This window comes from Procambarus clarkii, chromosome 13 (genome assembly GCF_040958095.1).
Source record: "Procambarus clarkii isolate CNS0578487 chromosome 13, FALCON_Pclarkii_2.0, whole genome shotgun sequence".
Lineage (NCBI taxonomy): Eukaryota > Metazoa > Arthropoda > Malacostraca > Decapoda > Cambaridae > Procambarus > Procambarus clarkii.
In genome coordinates, this window is record NC_091162.1 from 51610629 (window position 1) to 51617353 (window position 6725).

Here is a 6725-nt window from a genome sequence, read left to right on the forward strand (position 1 = left end):
CGTGTACATCTTCCATCGGTAATATAACGGAAATCAGGAACATTTAGTTAATTCTAATGAAAACACATTGATTTTTATCATTTGTATTGGAAACAACATTGTCAATGTCTTTTCTTGGATCTAAATAAATAAACCTCGCTCTATGATTTGAAGTTAAATCCTCATATATGGTAAAATAGTGACTTTTTTCACGTTTTCCATGTAGTGTGATTTTACGTAAATATATTCGTTTTACCAATATTTCGATACTACTTCATGTAGTACCACGATATGTGATTTGCTTCAAATCTCAGAATGTCGCATATATGCATTTTAAGCAAGTTTTCTTGCATTTTGTTTCGTACGAAAAATCATCGAATTTAGCAATATTTTGACGATTATCATCCCCTTTTCTCTATGTGATTTAAACAAAATATCATCGAATTAGGCAATATTTTGCCGTTTTTCACGTTTTTGTGAATTTCAGTTTATGGGTATTAATTCACTATATATACGTAAAAATGATGCAAACACATAATTGATTAGATAATAACCTTAAAAACTCATTTCAATCAACTATTTGTTTCTCCGTTAAAATACTGAGTAACAGATTGAAAAGGGGAGAAGTTCTGTTTTTATTGCATATATCGACGTTTCAGCCGGAATAGAGCGGTTTTCGTGTACATCTTCCATCGGTAATATAAACGGAAAAATCAGGAACATTTTAGTTAATTCTAATGAAAACACATGATTTTTATCATTTGTATTGGAAAGAACATTGTCATATGTCTTTTCTTGGATCTAAATAATACGAAACCTCGCTCTATGATTTGAAGTTAAAATCCTCATATATGGTAAAAAGTGACTTTTTTCACGTTTTCCATGTAGTGTGATTTACGTAAATATATTCGTTTTACCAATATTTCGATACTAATTCATGTAGTACCACGATATGTGATTTGGCCTTCAAATCTCAGAATGTCGCATAATATAGCATTTTAAGCAGTTTTCTTGCATTGTTTCGTACGAAAAATCATCGAATTTAGCAATATTTGACGCTTATCATCCCCTTTTCCTCTATGTGATTTAAACAAAATATCATCGAATTAGGCAATATTTTGCCGTTTTTCCACGTTTTCGTGAATTTTCAGTTATGGGTATTAATTCATATATACGATAAAAATGATGCAAAACATAATTGATTTTAATAACCTTAAAAACTTCTTTTTCAATCAACTATTGTTTCTCGTTAAAAATATGAGTAGAGATTGAAAAGGGGAGAAGTTCTGTTTTTATTGCATATATCGACGTTTCAGCCGGAATAGAGCGGTTTCGTGTACATCTTCCATCGGTAATATAAACGGAAAATCAGGAACATTTTAGTTAATTCTAATGAAAACACATTGATTTTTATCATTGTATTGGAAACAACATTGTCATATGTCTTTTCTTGGATCTAAATAATACGAAACCTCGCTCTTGATTTGAAGTTAAAATCCTCATATATGGTAAAATAGTGAACTTTTTCACGTTTTCCATGTAGGTGATTTTACGTAAATATATTCGTTTTTACCAATATTTCGAACTACTTCATTTAGTACCACGATATGTGATTTGGCCTTCTAATCTCAGAATGTCGCATAATATAGCATTTTAAGCAAGTTTTCTTGCATTTTGTTTCGTACGAAAAATCATCGAATTTAGCAATATTTGACGATTATCATCCCCTTTTTCTCTATGTGATTTAAACAAAATATCATCGAATTAGGCAATATTTTGCCGTTTTTCCACGTTTTTGTGAATTTTCAGTTTATGGGTATTAATTCACTATATATACGTAAAAATGATGCAAACACATAATTGATTAGATAATAACCTTAAAAACTTCATTTTCAATCAACTATTTGTTTCTCGTTAAAATACTGAGTAAGAGATGAAAAGGGGGAAGTTCTGTTTTTATTGCATATATCGACGTTTCAGCCGGAATAGAGCGGTTTTCGTGTACATCTTCCATCGGTAATATAAACGGAAAATCAGGAACATTTTAGTTAATTCTAATGAAAACACATTGATTTTATCATTTGTATTGGAAACAACATTGTCATATGTCTTTTCTTGGATCTAAATAATACGAAACCTCGCTCTATGATTTGAAGTTAAAATCCTCATAATGGTAAAATAGTGACTTTTTCACGTTTTCCATGTAGTGTGATTTTACGTAAATATATTCGTTTTTACCAATATTTCGATACTACTTCATGTAGTACCACGATATGTGATTTGGCCTTCAAATCTCAGAATGTCGCATAATATAGCATTTTAAGCAAGTTTTCTTGCATTTTGTTTCGTACGAAAAATCATCGAATTTAGCAATATTTTGACGATTATCATCCCCTTTTTCTCTATGTGATTTAAACAAAATATCATCGAATTAGGCAATATTTTGCCGTTTTTCACGTTTTTGTGAATTTTCAGTTATGGGTATTAATTCACTATATATACGTAAAAATGATGCAAACACATAATTGATTAGATAATAACCTTAAAAACTTCATTTTCAATCAACTATTTGTTTCTCGTTAAAATACTGAGTAAGAGATTGAAAAGGGGAGAAGTTCTGTTTTATTGCATATATCGACGTTTCAGCCGGAATAGAGCGGTTTTCGTGTACATCTTCCATCGGTAATATAACGGAAAATCAGGAACATTTTAGTTAATTCTAATGAAAACACATTGATTTTTATCATTTGTATTGGAAACAACATTGTCATATGTCTTTTCTTGGATCTAAATAATACGAAACCTCGCTCTATGATTTGAAGTTAAAATCCTCATATATGGTAAAATAGTGACTTTTCACGTTTTCCATGTAGTGTGATTTTACGTAAATATATTCGTTTTTACCAATATTTCGATACTACTTCATTAGTACCACGATATGTGATTTGGCCTTCAAATCTCAGAATGTCGCATAATATAGCATTTTAAGCAAGTTTTCTTGCATTTTGTTTCGTACGAAAATCATCGAATTTAGCAATATTTTGACGATTATCATCCCTTTTTCTCTATGTGATTTAAACAAAATATCATCGAATTAGGCAATATTTGCCGTTTTTCCACGTTTTTGTGAATTTTCAGTTTATGGGTATTAATTCACTATATATACGTAAAAATGATGCAAACACATAATTGATTAGATAATAACCTTAAAAACTTCATTTTCAATCAACTATTTGTTTCTCGTTAAAATACTGAGTAAGAGATTGAAAAGGGGAGAAGTTCTGTTTTTATTGCATATATCGACGTTTCAGCCGGAATAGAGCGGTTTTCGTGTACATCTTCCATCGGTAATATAAACGGAAATCAGGAACATTTTAGTTAATTCTAATGAAAACACATTGATTTTTATCATTTGTATTGGAAAGAACATTGTCATATGTCTTTTCTTGGATCTAAATAATACGAAACCTCGCTCTATGATTTGAAGTTAAAATCCTCATATATGGTAAAATAGTGACTTTTTCACGTTTTCCATGTAGTGTGATTTACGTAAATATATTCGTTTTTACCAATATTTCGATACTACTTCATGTAGTACCACGATATGTGATTTGGCCTTCAAATCTCAGAATGTCGCATAATATAGCATTTTTAAGCAAGTTTTCTTGCATATTGTTTCGTACGAAAAATCATCGAATTTAGCAATATTTGACGCTTATCATCCCCTTTTCCTCTATGTGATTTAAACAAAATATCATCGAATTAGGCAATATTTTGCCGTTTTTCCACGTTTTCGTGAATTTTCAGTTATGGGTATTAATTCACTATATATACGATAAAAATGATGCAAACACATAATTGATTTTAATAACCTTAAAAACTTCTTTTTCAATCAACTATTTGTTTCTCGTTAAAATACTGAATAAGAGATTGAAAAGGGGAGAAGTTCTGTTTTATTGCATATATCGACGTTTCAGCCGGAATAGAGCGGTTTTCGTGTACATCTTCCATCGGTAATATAAACGGAAAATCAGGAACATTTTAGTTAATTCTAATGAAAACACATTGATTTTTATCATTTGTATTGGAAACAACATTGTCATATGTCTTTTCTTGGATCTAAATAATACGAAACCTCGCTCTATGATTTGAAGTTAAAATCCTCATATATGGTAAAATAGTGAATTTTTTAACGTTTTCCATGTAGTGTGATTTACGTAAATATATTCGTTTTTACCAATATTTCGATACTACTTCATTTAGTACCACGATATGTGATTTGGCCTTCTAATCTCAGAATGTCGCATAATATAGCATTTTAAGCAAGTTTTCTTGCATTTTGTTTCGTACGAAAAATCATCGAATTTAGCAATATTTTGACGATTATCATCCCCTGTTTCTCTATGTGATTTAAACAAAATATCATCGAATTAGGCAATATTTTGCCGTTTTTCCACGTTTTTGTGAATTTTCAGTTATGGGTATTAATTCACTATATATACGTAAAAATGATGCAAACACATAATTGATTAGATAATAACCTTAAAAACTTCATTTTCAATCAACTATTTGTTTCTCGTTAAAATACTGAGTAAGAGATTGAAAAGGGGAGAAGTTCTGTTTTTATTGCATATATCAACGTTTCAGCCGGAATAGAGCGGTTTTCGTGTACATCTTCCATCGGTAATATAAACGGAAAATCAGGAACATTTTAGTTAATTCTAATGAAAACACATTGATTTTTATCATTTGTATTGGAAACAACATTGTCATATGTCTTTTCTTGGTCTAAATAATACGAAACCTCGCTCTATGATTTGAAGTTAAAATCCTCATATATGGTAAAATAGTGACTTTTTTCACGTTTTCCATGTAGTGTGATTTTACGTAAATATATTCGTTTTTACCAATATTTCGATACTACTTCATTTAGTACCATGATATGTGATTTGGCCTTCTAATATCAGAATGTCGCATAATATAGCATTTTAAGCAAGTTTTCTTGCATTTTGTTTCGTACGAAAATTCATCGAATTTAGCAATATTTTGACGATTATCATCCCCTTTTTCTCTATGTGATTTAAACAAAATATCATCGAATTAGGCAATATTTTGCCGTTTTTCACGTTTTTGTGAATTTTCAGTTTATGGGTATTAATTCACTATATATACGTAAAAATGATGCAAACACATAATTGATTAGATAATAACCTTAAAAACTTCATTTTCAATCAACTATTTGTTTCTCGTTAAAATACTGAGTAAGAGATTGAAAAGGGGAGAAGTTCTGTTTTTATTGCATATATCGACGTTTCAGCCGGAATAGAGCGGTTTTCGTGTACATCTTCCATCGGTAATATAACCGGAAAAATCAGGAACATTTTAGTTAATTCTAATGAAAACACATTGATTTTTATCATTTGTATTGGAAACAACATTGTCATATGTCTTTTCTTGGATCTAAATAATACGAAACCTCGCTCTATGATTTGAAGTTAAAATCCTCATATATGGTAAAATAGTGACTTTTTTCACGTTTTCCATGTAGTGTGATTTTACGTAAATATATTCGTTTTTACCAATATTTCGATACTACTTCATGTAGTACCACGATATGTGATTTGGCCTTCAAATCTCAGAATGTCGCATAATATATCATTTTAAGCAAGTTTTCTTGCATTTTGTTTCGTACGAAAAATCATCGAATTTAGCAATATTTTGACGATTATCATCCCCTTTTTCTCTATGTGATTTAAACAAAATATCATCGAATTAGGCAATATTTTGCCGTTTTTCCACGTTTTTGTGAATTTTCAGTTTATGGGTATTAATTCACTATATATACGTAAAAATGATGCAAAACACATAATTGATTAGATAATAACCTTAAAAACTTCATTTTCAATCAACTATTTGTTTCTCGTTAAAATACTGAGTAACAGATTGAAAAGGGGAGAAGTTCTGTTTTTATTGCATATATCGACGTTTCAGCCGGAATAGAGCGGTTTTCGTGTACATCTTCCATCGGTAATATAAACGGAAAATCAGGAACATTTTAGTTAATTCTAATGAAAACACATTGATTTTTATCATTTGTATTGGAAACAACATTGTCATATGTCTTTTCTTGGATCTAAATAATACGAAACCTCGCTCTATGATTTGAAGTTAAAATCCTCATATATGGTAAAATAGTGACTTTTTTCACGTTTTCCATGTAGTGTGATTTTACGTAAATATATTCGTTTTTACCAATATTTCGATACTACTTCATGTAGTACCACGATATGTGATTTGGCCTTCAAATCTCAGAATGTCGCATAATATAGCATTTTAAGCAAGTTTTCTTGCATTTTGTTTCGTACGAAAAATCATCGAATTTAGCAATATTTTGACGATTATCATCCCCTTTTTCTCTATGTGATTTAAACAAAATATCATCGAATTAGGCAATATTTTGCCGTTTTTCCACGTTTTTCGTGAATTTTCAGTTTATGGGTATTAATTCACTATATATACGATAAAAATGATGCAAACACATAATTGATTTTAATAACCTTAAAAAACTTCTTTTTCAATCAACTATTTGTTTCTCGTTAAAATACTGAATAAGAGATTGAAAAGGGGAGAAGTTCTGTTTTTATTGCATATATCGACGTTTCAGCCGGAATAGAGCGGTTTTCGTGTACATCTTCCATCGGTAATATAAACGGAAAATCAGGAACATTTTAGTTAATTCTAATGAA